Source organism: Polypterus senegalus, chromosome 6 (assembly GCF_016835505.1).
Source record: "Polypterus senegalus isolate Bchr_013 chromosome 6, ASM1683550v1, whole genome shotgun sequence".
Classification (NCBI taxonomy): Eukaryota; Metazoa; Chordata; class Cladistia; order Polypteriformes; family Polypteridae; genus Polypterus; species Polypterus senegalus.
This window is the reverse complement of record NC_053159.1, coordinates 1,259,791-1,278,028: the sequence shown is the minus strand read 5'-3', so window position 1 is coordinate 1,278,028 and position 18,238 is coordinate 1,259,791. Positions and strand designations below refer to the sequence as shown.

Here is an 18,238-nt window from a genome sequence, read left to right as displayed (position 1 = left end):
GCAGCTGTGCCCGTCGTTCTCTTCAAAGGACCCCAAGGGCATCAGCAAGAATCTCTGCAGGTCTCACTGAAGCTGGCAAGGACAGACCTCCTCGTTATCTCGTCTCTGCTCGCCATCGCTAACACCCACCCAGTTAGTACGTGACCTTACGTTGGCGATCGATGAGGGACCGTGTTGCTCCAGTCGATCGGTCAAGTGGAGTCACTCCATACCACATCCACAAGATCAGCACCACTGCTGGTCCGGTTATGAAGGGAATTGGTGCCGTGGCCCGAGACAGTGACTTTAAACGAGTTCACACTTGGAAACTCGTGAAGGGGAAATGTCACACAAACATTAAGAAAGTGAGAACCACAGACACACACAATGAGTGACCGAGTAGTGTGGTGGACACGGGGACTTTAGAGACCCTCAGAACTCGACTTGATGTTATTTTGGAGGACGGGTAAGCTTAATGGGTCTGCATGGCCTCGTTCTGAAACGATGGGCAGTCAACGGGCCAGCAAGTGTATACCCTGGGACGCCTCACCAGCCCCCACGTCCCGCTTCATGAGCGCCTTCGCAGCCCTGGCACACGGTAGAGCGACCGTCGGCCATAGAAAACTCATCACCGCGACAACCAGTTCGCTCACAGCTCTCCGTGCAGAGCGTCCGTCGGCCAGGGACCGATCGCCGAAATGGGGGGAGGATTTTAATTCGGCCATTGACCGGGCCCACTTTCTCTTTGTCCCCTCTCCTCCAGGATGATCCGATCCCAATCACGGATCTGCAGCTGCGGGACCAACCTGAGGAAGAGGAGGAGGAGGAGGATTATCAGTGCCTGGTCTGAAGCAGGGAGTCGAAGCCGAATGACTAATGGAGTCACTGCATGCTTGCTGTGTGTCAGAGAGTGGCACCACTCTGCTGATGTGTTATTCCAGGGCAGACTCTCCATGTTTAGCTCATGGCTGGTGACGCGGGCTGCCCACCTCCATTTGGAATGGTGACCTCCAGCCACGTGTTTACCAAGCGTTTGGTGAATTTCTGTCAAACTCTTTGGTTTCAGTTACCTTCAGTTTTCTTTTTCTTGTGACACTCAATTTGATCACCTAGTCCTGGCACACTTGTTCCCAGGCAGCCCCCCGATTATGTAAGTCACTTTGGATGCCAGTGCCAGTGTCAATGAAGGCGCCATGCCGGCGGTCAGGCGCCCAAGCCAATGGAGGAGCTCCCCCTGCTGGCAGGTCCTGCGAGTGCGCTCAGTCCTCACTCCTTTGATAAAAACAGTTTGCGTTTCGCTGTATGCACGATATCGATGACCGATGATGAACGCGTTTCTGTCACATTTTTGCAAAGTACACTTTAAAACAAAAGATTTATTGTTTTTTGTGGTTTCCTTTCTTCCTTTTTTGAGTTTCTTGTGCATTTAGTTTTTGAAAACTTGAATCGTTTATTCCTTTATAAGCCTGCACAGGCAACAAAGGCCATTTCTTAAGTGGAACAAAACTTACTGTGAAGCCCGAGATGAAACGTCGGAGACAAATCTGATTTAGCTTAACTGTAAAAAATAAAGAAAGAAATTCACACGAGACGGGTGGGACGCATCCTGACCTTCTACGTCACCTTGGACTAAAGTGGCAGCCAATCGTGAAGTAACGTTCAGGTTTCCGGGACTGAGCTCAATGTCCTTCAGAATCCATCGTCCCGGGTGAGCCACGGCTGGCACACACACACACACTCCTCCACTGCCCACTCAAGGGTTAAACGACGGCCCCCCACAAGTCCTCATGTCACGCCGTGCTGATCAGGAGAGCCTCGAGGGCTCAGGAGATGAAAGCTCCCAACCCCAGCTGACATTTAAGAGACTCTCTGTGACCTGGCAGATCCCCTTTCAAACGATGACACTGTGGCACGCGTACCCGCGGGTGACCTCGGCACAAAGGGTGAGACACAACAACGGACAACATCAATGAATCGACGCAGGCACACACCAGAACACGGGGGCATCACGCTGACCACTGCACGAGTGTCCTCGTTTACACGGGCGTTGCCCTCACACTTACCCGGGTCACCCAACTTCTGCTAAGGGAGGCCATTAAAATGCGTGCAGGGCTCCTGCTTTAGGCCCCAATGGAACATGCCAGTGTCAGGCAGCTGGGTGGCATGTAGAAGTCCAGTCTCCCCCTCTAACACCCACTGCTGTATGTAAGGCCCATTCTAGTACACTGGCATAGTGTGGGTGACACCTTGAGTGGGTGCGTCAAAATCCCTCTTCCGTTGTAGCCCGGATTCCACCCAAAGCCCCCCTGCTCCTGGCACACACTGCCGTGGGTCACTATAGGGCATTAACTGCTAGCCATACAAGAATAAAGAATTGAAACGGGTAAAGTAAAGCTGGCAATGTGTGCAGAAACACAAATCTGCACCAGTTACCAAACTGGGAGGAAACGGACCCTCTGACTTTATATACAGTAGAGCCGCGCCATACCACACGGAGTGAAGTGGGGGGTCTTATTTTAAAGTGTCTCTGGCGCTATAAAAGACGAGAGGCTTGGGATCAGACTAAGAGACGCCTGTGGAGACGGGCATACAATGGGCCCAAACACAGCAGCAAAGCATTATGGGGGAGGCAGTTTAAATGAACTAAGATGACGACGTTAGTAGTGGCGTCCATCGGGGGGCAGTGCTGGGCCGCTGCTTGCTTCAATTTCTAAAAGCGATTTGAGAAGTCGATGATTAAAAAAGAAACCAGTAAGTCTGGTGAGACACCCAACTGGGCGGAATGGTGGATACGGAGAATCAGCTGGAATCAATATGGGGGGAGATTTGATGTCAGTAAACATAGGAAGTGAAGAGGTGAGGAGGTCTGAAACACCAAAGCCCACCGTGTGCGAAGGACTGGTCGGGGTCGACTCCAGTGAGCCAGTGGGCATCAAGTCTTACAGCAAGTTTATCCCAAAGTCAAGCCAGCGAGTGTCCGGTGCTGCCATCTTAAATAATGACACCGTGCCACGTTTGTGTATTTATACTGGACCACTGCTGATCTTCAGCTGCTGCAGGGCGCTCTGCCAGGCCCCGTCACCGTTCTGAGCCACTTACAGTACCACAGTGTGGCCCGGGCAAACACCACCTCAGGGCCACTGGCAAGTGCACAGGCAGTGTAGGTGACCACCATCACCTGCAAGTCTTTGGATCGCTTTGGACTCTTCTTCCAAGTCCTCTGATGTAAGCTCACCACTCGAGTGCCGCAGCAGTCAGGACCCCACACAAGGTGGTCCTTCTACTGTCCTCTCCAAGGCCATCACGCTAATTCTTTCTGATGCTCTGCTAAGCCCTTTGCCTTCTGCCACTATACCAGTCTGACGTGTGTGGAGGGGGCATTCAGTTTACCGGGTCAAGTCCCGTCTGCCCGACTTGTTCTTTATCTTTGATTTCACTCATAAGTTCTGTAAAGGGTTTGGCTCTTAGGTGGTCTTGTTATAAATGCCACCGTCACTCCTCAATCTGGTTTAACGTGGCAAACTTCACCAGATCACAAGCGATGAACACAACGCCACGTAATGCTGAATACCGGTGTGTGGTGCCAGGGTCACGAGGGGTCGACAAGACACAAAGCAGGGAGTAGGCAGCCCTCAAGGTAAGTCAAGGACACGAGAGATGCGTGGGACCCCAATATGCCAACTCGCCAAGAACTCCGAGATTAAAAACAACAACAATCTCTCATTGAAGCCGATAACACAAAACTAAAAAAAAAGTCCACCAGACCTTAAAGAAACCCGCCAAGGCTGATCTTCAGCCCGTCCCGTGGGTGACGTCACAAATGAGCGTGCACTGGGGAATTCTGGGAAGGATATCCATGGAGATGGTCATAACAATAGCCGAAAATGCCAACTTCGATCACAATAAAACGTAAGTAAATTCTAAACTTTTAACCAAACAAAGACTTTCAATTCCATAAATAATTTAAGGGACGTTCCATTGGGAGCTGAACGGAGAATGTCTGATCTCCAAAGATCACCGTGCAGTTATGGAGGTGCCAGAGGGGAAGACGCATGGCCACCCAGGCCTGTTAAGAGCGGGCAAGGGCAAGGACTGGGCTCAGCAGTGCAGTAAGGAAAGGACAGTCAGGGCACAAATCAACTGGCAGGCCCCTTAAAGAAAGGCATGGCACGCACCAGAGTAAAGAGCTAGTGAGCGGGCATCACTATGGCACATGCCCCCGGTACGATGGGCTCCAGTTACCCTGAGAGTAAGTGGCATCTGGTAGTCGCTCTTGTTACACAAACATGTCTACAGAGCCGGAAGCTGTGATTCTTAATTAATGCCAAGTGGACTCGTGTGACATTGGCACACATTCAAGTGCGTCAGGGGAACAGAAGAGTGAGCGATGACAGGGATGTACTGGCAAAGCCTCTGGCATGGGCAGCTCCCTGCTGGTCCACTGCACCCACGACTAAATGCCAGCAGGCTTTTGTTCTCCCTGCCTTACGTTTCCATTTTGTTTCAGTTCTGTCTGTCTGTCTGTCTGTTACGGTCGTCTCTGCCAGTGCTGGCGTTCCATGTAAGAATATTTCATTGGGAGTCCATTACGTGTTGTGTAAGTAGAACCCCCCAGGAGGCGGGGCCATCACTGCTAGGGTCCGAGGCCCATAAAGGACGGCCAGACGGCGAGTCCCGGGCATTTGCTCTGCTGATGTCTGGGGGTCTTATTCTAAGTGTTGGCTTTTCTTTCAAAGTGTCAATAATTGACTTCTTCTTCCTGGAAACTGTGCAGTGGGCAGGACTTCTGGGGGCTCCCCCTTTTGTAAATGAACTTCTCGTGGGCACGCCGTGGCTCAGCCTGCGCTTGTGCGGAGTTAGCGGGCGGCGCCGCTCTTTGATTGAGAATATTCTGGAGTTTCTAAAACCGTTTCCAAACCCGCCTGGATTGGGCTGAAGTACATCAGGGCGCTATATCACCGACTAGCCTTCTGTCCGGATGCCCAAAGCGAGCAGACCCCTATGGCGGCGTGGGCCTACTTGTAAGTTTCAGACCTCCCGTTGTGTGCTCCCCATTCTTCTACTGTCCCCCGGGCTATCGGCCATTCTGTCTTGTTTAGTGTCACCTGCCAGTTAGCTGTGTGCTTATCATCATCATCATCGTTGTCACCAGTTGAATGCCCTGTCACAAGGTGGTACTTTTCCCATCCACTCTAAGCGGCGCTTGGCATCCTATGAAGTGAGTCCCATCACCTGATGATCCCCCACCATGTCTTCTCTGCCCCTTCATCAGGTCGCCTTTGGCGTTTTGCTCCCCGTGCCCCCTCAGACCCCCTCAGTCCACATCGAGTCTTTCTTGATGCTCCACGCGTCCTCCTGCTCATTTCCATCTCCATTCTCTTCAGCCTTTCTTCTCCTTCATCAGCCAGGTCTCGCTCCCATACTCCTCCTCCTCCTCACACAGCTTTCAATGCCAGGAAGGCTTCTTTGGAGGTCCGAACGGTGGGCCGCTCCTGGGATTTCTGCCCGCACCTCGCCGACATCTAAACCTCCGGCACTAGGGGGCCACACTCGCTACACGTCTCTGTTTCTTCATTTATATAAATCCTCTTCATCTACAAACTGTGTATGAAGTCCACAGGCAGTGAGGGGTGTAGAAGGGAGCTGAAGGCAAATGTGACGGAGGTGCGGGCACTGCCAGGGGGGATGGGCGCCGTGGGCATGGCAGAAACTGTGAGAGCCTCCCTGGCACTGAAAGCTGCGTGAGGAGGAGTATGAGGGGGAGATGTGACTGATGAAGGAGGAACAGAAAGAAAGGATGGAGATGGAGGAGGATCAGTCAGATGTGTGAGAGGAAGATGAAGGCCAAGTTAAAAGACAGACTTGGGCTGGAGGTCTTAGGAGGAAGGGGCATGTGGGCGACCGGGTGAAGAGGTGGGGGAGATGAGGCCGAGAGGACGATAGGAAAAGAAGGGGTCTCGCTTCAAAGGACTGCTCAGAGTGGACACTGGCCGTGATGACGATGACGCAGGGAGGTGACACTAAAAACCAGACGCCGGGTGAAGAGATGGAGGCTGAGAAGGTGTGACTGGAGGTCAAGTCACGTGATACGAGAAGAAGGGGGTCTCACCTCAAAGAGTGGAGCAAAAGGATCAGGGGAGCAGCTGGCCAACCCCTCAAGTGTCCTTGAACAAGACTTCGATGGCCCTGATCTGCCGCCGTGTTTCATGAAGGCTGACAGACGGGGGGATGGCAGCAGCTGCTTTGGCATTTTAAATAAACGCAAGTACAAATGGGAGAGAGAATTCAAGAAAGCCAGAAGAGGACCCCAAATGAACGGTGAGCCGAGCACAAGCAGTAACCCCTCTTACGCAGTCCGTGACGTGCACAGCCGGCCACCTTGATGGCGACAGGACGGCCCGCTCGTTTCACATCAGACCATCCAAGATCTTGGAGATAAGCGGCTGGCCTGGCCTGGCGGCTGCTAATGCACAATCAAAGGCTCTACGTGACATACGTGACCATCAGGCAGCCCCCGCGTGGTGGCAGCGTGCCGTGAGATGACAACTCCATCCACGAGGCGGTCACAAGGACAAACCGGAGGGAGTCTCAATGCATGAAACGCCACACAATGTCACCCGTTGTTAGCGTCTTGAGGACACGGCCATACAGGCCTGGCGACGGCGCAGATCAAGTGACACGCGAGGCTGATGGGGACTCATTAGAGCCAAAGCGCAACGCCGATGACCTTTATGTGCCGTTTTATCAGTTGTCAACGTGGGGATAAAAAATAAATAAAATTAAAAATCTACCGTGTCTAACAGACGTGTCACACGAGGCCTTCAGGGAGCTTAACGCGATTAGAAAAATCAAAAACACAACAAGAGACGGGAAAAAAAGAAATGAAATTAAAGCAAAGGCAACAAGACGAGGCCGAGAGCACCGGGGGTCCTCACACAGAAACACAGAGACAGACGAAAGGCACCGAATTTAACAGAGACGCTAAACACGAAAGGCGCTATAAAAAACACGGACAGACTGATGTGCAAAGTGCGACACAGAAGAGTGAGACGGAGAGGAAAGGCACGATTTGATAGGTGGAGAGATGTGTATGTATGGCGCTATATATGAGAGATACGGGGCGATAGATAGAGAATGTGAAAGGCAGTATATAATAGAGAGATATGAGAGGCACTATATGATAGATAGATAGGAACTATATTCATGATAAATTACAGAAAAATGAAAAAGGCACTGTGCACATAACAGACAGATATGAAAGGCACTATATAATAAATACATGGAAGTGAAAGAGGCTATATAATAGAGAGATATGAACAGGCGCAATACAATAGTTAGACAGGTAGAAAGGCGCTATACACAGCAGTGAGATGTGCAAGTATAGTAAATACGTAGACATTTAAATATGCAAGGCGCTATACAGCAGATAGATAAGAACTGCCCTATACAGTAAACAGATATGCAAGGCACCATATATGATAAGAGAATCACCGTCTTAAACAGATCAATGATGAATGTGCAAGGCACTATACTCGACAGTCAGATATGAAAGGCACTATATAACAGCATGAACTTCTACAGCCTATTTTCATACAAAGGATGAAGCTCAAAGTGCTTTGCAAGTCATTAAGAAGAGCGATGAATAAAGGACAGAGCCCAAATCTTAGATAAGCACAAGTCAGTGTGCACTACAATAACACAGATATGCAGGTCACAAGTAGTCCACATATGGAGATTCATCGTAACACACATAACCGGCAGCTGTGCAAGGCGCTATATAAAGTGGAGCGAGACATGACAAAGCACAACATAAGCAATACATGCCAAGCGGCTCAAGGCAGCACCCTGTGCGGGACGCCCACCTGTGTGAGAACTGCTGTATGTCAACTGGCCAGATGTGCAAGGCGCTATACAAAACAGAACAGAGGACCTGTAGATACAAGGAGGTCCTATACAGCAGACATGAAGGGCACAGATACCACAGATACATAGACAGATGTGAAAAGCACGACTTATTTGATATGTAAATGTCCAAGGCACTATATTTAATTGGAGTCGTGTGCCAGGCACTACATACAACAGATAGCTAGAGATATGAAAGGCAGTAATGTAATCCACAAACAGGGTGCTATCTATGGTAGGCATGCAAGACGCTATATAAAATGGGTACACTGACAGATGTGACAGGAACTTCTCAATAAATAAAGCAATATGCAGGGTGCTCTACGATTGGGCGATATGAAAGGCACTATATCATAGATGGCAGACACAAATACATCAAAAAGTAAAAGCCGTTTTCTCCCGGACTGCCGCACTGCGCTCTGTCAGATATCCAAAGCTGTCGTCTATCGTGCTTCCTGCCTTGCCCTGGCATCTGAACCTGGCACACTTGACAAATGCCCTGTCATCTGGTTTTATATAGCGCCTTTACATTGCTCATAAGACTCTTGTTTTTTCCTGCGCTACCCGCCGCTGCCGGGTCCTCTTCGTCTGGTGCTCTCACTTTGCCATCTCTGGGCACATTTCAGATCTTTATTTGTGCAGCACATTATTGTTGTTGGGGGTGGCGGTGGCACAGAATATAAAAGTTCTGAACTCCTACACACAGACCCACGGGCCGCTCTGCTCGTGTTATGTAAGGGAGGCTTGATTTTGATTTTTGATTTTATTTTTGTATAATTCCTCCATTTTAAAGACGCTGCCTTACATGAGCTCTTCATGAGGCTGAGTGGGGGGCCGACTGAAGGGCCACAAACAAATGCCATTCAGCCATTGACTTTCTGTGTTCTCTTGGTCAAAGATGAGCGGGGGGTGCCAGTCTGTGGCAGGGCACACTGTGGTCTACCTCACCTGACTCCCACATGGCCCGCTGTCACCAGTGCCCGATGGGGTGCCCACCCACAGATGGCAGCCTCCACTCAGACTGCTGCCCCCATGATGCCCCCTGGGTCTTTCGTTATTAACTGCACATTCTGCACTGAATGGCTGGCTGTGGACTTGGACAGCAGGATGTGAGGCCCATGCTGGCGGCGTCCCGGTCAGCCATTGTTCTTGTCCTCGTCCCCCTCTCAGCCCGGTGTCTGTTCAAGGCTTAACACTTGACGTCTCCAATCCATAAGGCCAGCTGGCAGGCTGTGAAGTTGGCGGCCCTGGATGGCGTGGATTGCGGCTCTCCTTTCACCAGCCTAAAAGCAATTTTAGCAAAGCATAAAGTCCTCTGCAATTAAAGCATCGCCACTGGACCAAGTCTGTGACTTAAAGCAGGTGACAGTAAGCTGGGACATTCTCTCTCGGCGTGTCGGTCACAGCGTCCTGCACTCGAGCTGGCGTGTCTCACTGGGGTGGTGGGCTTCCTAATTCCTCCCAATCTGGACCCTCATTTATGAAGTTCTACTTGAATGAAGATGCCAACTGCAGAGCTGAAAATGAGGTTTCTTAGTGAGATGAGTGACTTTAATGAAGCCATCAGTGCAGCCCTCCAGAGTCGGCCATTTATCATCTGCTCCGTTTGTTCAACCAGCCAAACAGCCTGAGCCGAGACGGTGACAGCAGCTTGAACACAACGGCGGCGGCACTGTGACCGGTGTGAATGCCACTATGCGGTCACCTCCATGAACATCACTAGGCTGGACGAGTCACACGAGGGCACCAAACCAGCAGGAAGGGCACATCGTGGATTATCAGCTGAATTGTTCCAGGAGGTCTTGGGCACGAAGGATCTCTGGTGAATTACGGCGATTCCTTTAAAAGGAGGACATTAGGACTCCCACTTGGACCAGTGAATACTCGGGGAGCCCTGGCCGTTGGGCACCCTGATGCTCTGCCCTCCGTTCACAAAGCAGCACAGCAATTTGGCTGAATAAAGAGGCATTTGGGCGTCAGCAGTTAGAATTCTGCCGATGTTGTGAGAGACTCTTTAAATAACACAGGCCACCTCTCAGACTCCGACACGTAATCATCTTCTGGGATGTGCTGGACACTCAGCAGATGTCACCCTTTTTTTTTTTTTTTAGACGTAGACCTCAGCGTTTTCAGTATTAATGTTTGCAGTGAGCCATCTATTGGCATTCCAACAGATGGCGCATCACAAGCATTTGTCTTAATAAAATGTACTACTACAAATACTTGTGATGCGCCATTGTTGGAATGATAAATGCAATGCATATGTCTCTGTTATATGCCATCTGGTATGGCATTCATAAAAGCAGTCTTAATATTTATGATGCACCACCTGTTGGAATTCCAAATTAAATGCATTTTGTTACTTGAAATGTTTGTGGTGCGCCATCTGTTGAAACGACAGAGACATAACTGAAGAGACACACAGATACACAGACCTTTTATTAAAGTGGATTAAGAGAATTCAGGCACAATTAAAAAAATGTATTTAAAAGAAACACACAAGCTGTTTTTGAAATGACTCTTGACTTTGTATTATGGTTTGGTTAGCGTCCATAACACTAGCAGCGAGTACGAATTTCTTCAGAACTAGAAGTTCAAAAACAGGCATGTTTGTCAAGTCTGCAGCAGAAGCAAAAGTAACAGAGGGGAACTCATAGCCTGTGTGTGACACCCACACATATCTGTGGTAATAAAATGCACTGTGTGTGTCATTCCAACAGATGGCGCACCACAAACATTAGCACTGCTTTTACGAATCCCATATCAAACGGCACATAACCGAGACAGAGCAACTGGATGGACACGCAGACAGACGTGTCCTTCATTAAAGTAGATAGAGAGATCAAAGACATCTCCTCCGCACACTTTGTCACAAAATTGCTAAGCCACACCTTTAGAAGCTAACATGAAGATTACAAAGAGGGTAGAGACTGATGGCAGGAGCACTGAAAACGTGGGAGAGGCGGCGTGGATCGACAGCACTGACCTGCCAGCAGGAGGCGCATCTCCCCAGCTAAAGTCCACTGGCCTGGCTGCCTTGAGGGATCCGGAGTTGCAGACGGGGAGAGCAGATGGAGTTGCCTCGGAGGCCAAGTGTGGCGTGAAGGTACAGAGGAGAAGCACGTGGGGCAGCGTGGAAGGTCCCCACCTCCCCGTTGGTGCCCATAATCCTCCCGCCGTACATCTACTGTACAGTACGGCTGAACTGATGTCACGGTGGTGTCAACGGATTAAATAGCCAGGAGACAGCAGCGTGTCGCAAACAAGCTGAGGTCACAGGAGAAGGTCACGTCAGAGCCAAGCAATCAGGCAACCAAAACGGGAATCCGAGTCCGAGACGAACCAAAACGAAACCCGCCGCTGGAGCCTAGAATCTGAAGCACAACTAGACCACCATATTTACAGAGATGGACAGCATTGATGTGCTGACCGTGGTCACGTGACACATGTACCGCGTCATGCAAGCAAATCAAACTTTATGAAAATGATAAACAAACCCCAAAAATCAGTTCATCATGGCAAAAAAAAACCTACAAGCAGCACCGAAATACGCGTCACCACCGCAGCTTATAACAAACTCGAGTCCTGGAACGCCTCTCCGTCATGACACCTAATTGAAGTTCCTGGGCACCAATCACAGGTCAGAAGTCTCCAGCACTTTTAATTGTAAGAGTCTAGCGAGAAGTCAAATAAAATGACCCCTTTAATTGGCATCTTCTCCAGGCTAACACAACAGCTAACGCGGCACAACACCCTAGTCCTACAATTATAACGTCCAGTGCTGTGGTCAGACAGCCAGGAGGGGAGAAGAAAAGAAAACCTCAAAGCCCAAAACAGCGGGCAGCACCCACTTAGGCACATTCACCAACCAATCCAATCGCATCTCGAACATGTCACACGACTATGATAAAGACCATCTTCAAAGATGAAGGCCCGCAGAACGCTTTAGTAGACGTGTCAGAGCCGTCGAGATCCGGGGCCTCGCTCGCATTTCACTTCCCTCGATCACAGAGAGCCGCACGTCTTCTCCTGCGTGACGCCGATGCACTCATTTTGGGGGACTGGATCACAAATGAATACGCACAGCTGGCTCCTTCGTGGAGACATCTCTCGTGCTTTACTCTGTTGGTCTCCCTTCTTCTCCTATATGTCACTTGTCCTTTTCAGTCACGTACTTCCTGAAGGCCAAGACACTGACCGCCACTTGGTAGCCAACTAACACCCCCCCAGACGACTGGGATCCAGTGCGCCCTTTCAGATATTCACAGCCATATACAGCCCGCTTTACTCCCTCAACGTTATGGCAGATCGGGTGGGAGACCGACGTGACCGGGTGTCTCTCCCACTCAAATCAATCTTAGCGGGATCACTGCGAGTGTATGGGAAGTGTCAAGGTGCTATAATCATACGCACACATACAGGAAGAGCAGTGACATCACTTCCAGGGCGAGTTCTGTAGCCCCGCCCCTTACGCCAAACCCTGATTTAGGGACTGGAGGAGACGCACCCTGTCGTGCCCACTGCCCTTTTCTTTTCTGTTTGTTCTCAGTACGGTCGCTCGGAGAGAGAGAGACAGAACTTTATGGGTTTTCACAGAAGCTCTTTAAATAGACAGACAGATAAGAGAAAGCAGCAGCTGGACGTAGGAGGACACATTAGAACATCTCGTGCCACCAAAGGGCAGGTCCCATCACGTCACTGCGACCCAGTGCCAACGGAGCCCTCATTCAACCTCTGCACGTCTCGGGTCTGGACGTTGAACCTTTGTGTGCTCTGCTGCTTGTGAAGAAGACAAACCCTGCAAGGCCACTGCACTTGATGGAAATGTGACGGCTCAATTAGGCGGCGTCTCCATGGGCGAGCAAACAAATAAATAAGGATCCCGCGATGCTAGTGGTGCGAATCTATTTAAAGCTCCTGGGTAAGCGGATCGCAGATGGCTCCCATAAGGACTCCTGCCTTCCATTACACAGGATGAAAGGAAATGACAGGCAGGCATGGACTCGACAATTAGCCCGCTCCGCTCACAACTTCTCGACGCTTTCCGTCAGAGAAACGTAATTTGTTTGTTGCTTCGGTTTTTTTTTCCCTGCTGTCCCACTCGGTGTCTCCCGAGCTGCCGCGGGCCGTTTAGATTCACAAATCCAAGGCCTTCTTTGGTCTCTTTTTATATTTAGAAGGCTGGGGTCTTTCACATGTGCTCGCAATTACTCAGGGAGATAAAACAAATCACAAAGTCCTCCTTTGTTCTCCGCCATGTGATCGTATCAGCAGGCCGGACGAGTAACTTGATTAGCAGCAGGGAGACGGGGACCCACAACCACAACCCCAATTAGCAGAATGGACAGGCAAACATCCAGCCAGCCAAACCATTAGTGGAGGGGGCCGAGGACAAGACAGGACTGGGGTGCCATCTCTGTGGAGTCTGGCAACTTCCCGTGGCATCCTCACCTCAGGGCAACCACTGCCAGACTGGCACTCTGCCGATTCCTGTCGTGTACGGACTCTTGGGGCGCCAGAAGAGCAGCTTCATCTACTTGATGGCCAGACCGTCACCTCCAAGGACATTAGAACAATCTAGAAAAGAGAGCAGGCCGTTCAGCCCAATAAAGCTCGCCAGTCCAAGCCACAAAAACATCAAGACAGACGAAAACGCCCAAAAGCTCACGTCAGCCTCTGAATGAATTGAACACAAAAGGTGAACCCCATTTATCCACCTTCTTCTGCGTTACCTTCAGGGTTCAAGGAAATGCTGAAACCGTCAGACCACCCGGGAAACTGAACTAACGGCACTCCATTTGAAGCCATTCCCATTTCCGCACCTCCTGTCCAACCCGTTAAGGGCAAATTTTGCACAAATACCGGAAACGTCGTTTCTTTACCCAGAGAACCCCAGAAGCATGGCGGACCACCAGCTGCAATCCTCGCTGCTTTCAGTTTGTGAATCAGAGGCCGATCACCGCCTCTCGGACCGATGAACCCCTTCCTGGAAGTCCTGCCGAGGACTGGACCCTGGTGGTTTAATATTCATCACGTTTCATTATTTCTATTTGGAAGCGCGAGGGAAGAAATGAAATTGCTGTAAATTATTCATCCCTTCATACGCCGCTGCACACCCCGAGGTCAAGTCGACACGGCGCTCTTATTTGGCTTAACCCCGACTGTCGACTTGGACCGTCGTCTCCACCATTCGCCCCTCATCTTTACAGCCAGCTGGGGTCCCTGGAGCCCCGGGGTGTCAGGGTTTTCAGGTGACGTCGCGGCCTCTGGACCTTTCGTAACGTGACAAAGCCTTTTCGTTTCTTCATTCAACAGAGCGGACCCCCACTAAGATGGTGCGGAGGCGCACGACAGGGGACTGCAGTTCAGGGCGCTCACCCTCACCGTGAGGATGGAGGCCATCAGAGTAAGGCACACGTGGGGCGGAGTAGAACACCCACCCGGAGGAGCACATGGGCATGAGGACTGTCCAGGGCACTGTAGGGGGCAATAAAGGTTACTGTACGCATACATTCTAAACGTTTGGCTCGCCCATTTTTGTTGATTGGCGAACCGTTTATTGCTGTTGGTCCAACTTGGGGTATATGACACATGGGGGAGAAGCAACCCAACAACCAGCGCCAACGCGGTTAAAACACGGAGGTCATCAAGTCAGTTTTAGAACAAACTGTCACTGAACTACGACAGTGACGGCAACGTGACTTGGCCATCAGACGATGACACGGATAGTGAAACTGAGACATACGGTGCTGTACAACCGGACCACCGTGATACGCCTGGTGACGTCAGCCACATGATACTGCAGCAGGGTGGCAAAATGGCTGCCATCAGGAGGAACGACCGGGAAGACACAAGCCCCCTAAGCACTGCCCACAGTATGACAACTGTCAAATGTTTATGTGAGGAAAACGTGGAAGTCACGGCGCCCTGAGCTGTGACAGCCCACAATAACACACGGGGAGCGTTGATCAGACGCTGGCGCTCTGCCCTCTCGTGGGCAAACAACAGAAAACGTGCAAAGAGACGCAAACGTCTACCGTCACGATGGCGACGTCAGGCTGTGTGTCGGTGACCACACGTCCCATGAAGGACGTGCACCCAATCTGCCTCAGGACAGCAGTGGACACCCGACAGACCTTCTCTGCTGGATCAGAGTCGCCACTTTGGGGCTTCGGGGACACAGAAAACAAAACTCAACCTTTCAACTCGTCTCTCTGGGGGTCGCAAACACAAAGAAGGCCGACAACACATAAGAAAATCTACAAGAGTAGCCATCACGTGGAGGAAACAGGCTTGTGGCCCTGCCAACTTGGGACGACTCCACCCCGAGGACCGGAACGGCATTACGTTATGAGCCTCTTCACCCGCCATAACCACACGGCCCAAGTCAGCCACTCGCTGCCCGAGTTCAGGGGGCACCGGCTGCTCCTGGTGCAGGCTGGCGTGTCTCTTTATTTCTCCAGACTGTGTGCTCATCCCACCCAATTAATTATTGATTTGTGATCGCATGTTATAGCGGGGCCATGCTGTGTGAAACTAAACACACGGTGGAAGGACAGTGACAGTGACAGTGACAGGACAGGACAGGACCGACTCCGAGATCCTAAAAAAAACAAAACCAATAAGGGGGGGCTCCGAGAAGGCCGATGCCCGCTACAAACTGTAAAATAAATCTGACCACACGCTCGTGTTTTATAAATACAGACGCAGGCTTATGCTATCGAGCACCACAGCCATGGCAACCAGCCGCTCTTCTCTTATGTAATCTCTTTTTAATATTTCCATGTTTGTGGTTGTGGGAGGAAATTTCACCGTCTCTCCGTGCATCGACCAAAAATAAAATCAAACATCAACGAGGCTTTCACACCGAAATTAAAAACCCACAAGCGGCCATTGCTTATGATACACACTGTATCTTGGCAATGAAGAAGAAGAAGAAGAAAAAAAAAAAAGTCGTGCCGTCAAGTTGCTTTGTGCCAGCTGTAAAGTGGTGCCAGCCTTGCACAGAAACAGCAAGTTAAGGCTTTGCTGCCATGCTGAGTTTCACAAGTGAGTCCAATCGGATGAAACCCTGCTCGGTCAGGAGGTCCGCACACGTGAGACCCCCACACACACTGGGGGCCACAGAGAAGCAGCCGGGGTCCTAACCAGGCTTGAAGGCGGTCCGGTCCAGTCCAGTCCAGTCCAGTCCAGTCCGCACTTTGTTATGTCCACTTCAAGGCCTGCTCTGTCCATTTTTGGACTTTTCATATTTTGGTTTTCTTTGTTTATTTTGCTTGTTTTAGAATTCATCCTTTGGACCTTTTTGAATTCTTTGGTGCAATGATGGCACAAGATGGCAGAGTTGTTTAAAGTTTGTGACCAGGGGACGGACGTAATGAGGCCAAAGCTGAAACCAAAAAGTCAAGCAGAATAGCAGAATTCTTTAAGACAATCACAGAGTTTTGCTTTGTGATCGCCAGTCGCGGGTGACCAGGAAGCATGTGGCACAACCTTTACGCTGGCACACGACTGACATCACCCACCTCACATCAATCTACCATAGCAGCCCAGAAAAAACTGGCAATGTCCATAGTGAGAACAACGGGAATATCAAGAAAGACGTTAAAAATACTCCACCAATAACCTGCTGTGCTTCACCAAGCGTGAAAACGACACAAAGAAGGAACAGCATCATCATCATCATCATCAGGGCAACAATAAATAAATACATAAATAACAAGATCAGGACATCTGGACTGACTGGCGAGGTTTTTCTTTCTTTACTAGGCTCAAATGAAATGTCGGACTTTCGGCTGTTTGGGCCTGGGATTTTGGTTCTTCTCCTCTCCCTAATTGACACTTTAGGCCTTGGCCGTATTTTGACTGTTTAGGCTTTGAGCCTCCTTGCTGTTTTTTAAGCTCCTTTGTCCCATTTTGAGTGTTCAGGTCTAATCACACCACCAAAGGACACAAAGAGATTAATTATAACAAAAATAACAATAATAGAAGGGTACGGCATGATGGGAGGAAGCGGCAAAAATCTACTGCCCCTCTGGAGCCCCCCATACAAGACTTGCATCAGGTAGCATGGCTGGCTCTCTTACTTACCCCAAAGGTACCTCGAGTTGTCTCCTCCTGTCAAAACATTCTGCCGTTGATCCTTAGAGTGGCACCATTGCCAGCTGAGCCCTAATCCATGAGGGGTCTTGAAGTCTGCTCCTGTTGTCTCTTCTGTTTTCAAACCCTGGTCCTCTTCAGTGGTCACTAATGCCTGGCGTACGACTCCTAGAACCACCATGGCGGTGCTCCCTCTGGTGACCCTGATCCAGCAGGGGGCGCATCAAGTGGGCTGTACCACTCTGTACTCTGTACTCTACAATTGGGATATGTTAACGTTCATGGACACTGGCACTTCTGTGACACCGGCATGGCCATTTAGATCGTCACTGCCAGGCTCCTTCCTGCAGGGCCCACAACAGGCTGCCGTCCCGTTCTCGACCAGGCCTGTCTACGAGCTCTGGGACCAAAGCAAGTGAAGAAACCCTTTAAATCCCATTGAATTCACAAAGCGAATGTGTCATTTAAGGTTCGCTGTCCTAGCTGCCTGGTGGACAGGCACGGAGTGACCAGGGCCAGGAGTTACCAAGCAGCCACAAGAGTGTCGGACGTCTCCAAGGTTTGGTGGAGCAGAGAGCCCTGTGAGATTTCAGAATATGACCCTGATCGAGATCACACGCTCGGCTTGTCCCCTTCATCGGCGCCTTACCTTACATTACGAATGCAGGTGGGTTTCCCTCTGGCAGGCCGAGCTGCTGTGGCTGCACGTTCCCCGCTGGGTCTGTGCCAATCAAAAGCAAATAAACCGCAGTTCACCGTGAGGTAAATTGGCAGGTAATCCACACTCTCTGTTTATATACTGTCAGCCTGTCAAAAACGCAAATAAAGAGCACATCAAAGTCACCAACAGCACCGACGCCGCGTGAGAGCAGCAGATCTGGCTGGGCGCCACTTTAAGGGTGCGGAGCAGAATGGAGGAGCGGAGACGACGAACTCCGCAAAATTCATTACCAGGAATCGGCTAAAAAAGAAAAACAGAGCCACACTTCTAACCAATGAGAGAGTGGCACACATTCACAGCACCAGACATCCGTCGGGAAAGTATCCTGCCGCAATTGGCAAGGGGGAGGCTTAAGTTATGGAGGAGGAAGAGGAGGCAAAAAAAAAAGGTTAAAAAAAAAAAAATTCATTTTAAACAAACATCAACTCCGACTCAAACGTGTTCTTTTATCCACAATCTTGGACAACCTGGAAGTGTTGAAAAGCATCTAAAAGGGGGCGTCCGGGAGAGGAAGCACAAAACGAGCAGAACGTGGAG

General features: G+C 50.3%; 1 protein-coding gene across 1 annotated transcript in view; it reads right to left on the bottom strand.

The window, feature by feature from the left end:
• adcy5 (adenylate cyclase 5) overlaps window positions 1–18,238 on the bottom strand; it is a 136,698-nt gene that overhangs the window by 62,954 nt on the left and 55,506 nt on the right. The window lies entirely within an intron of this gene.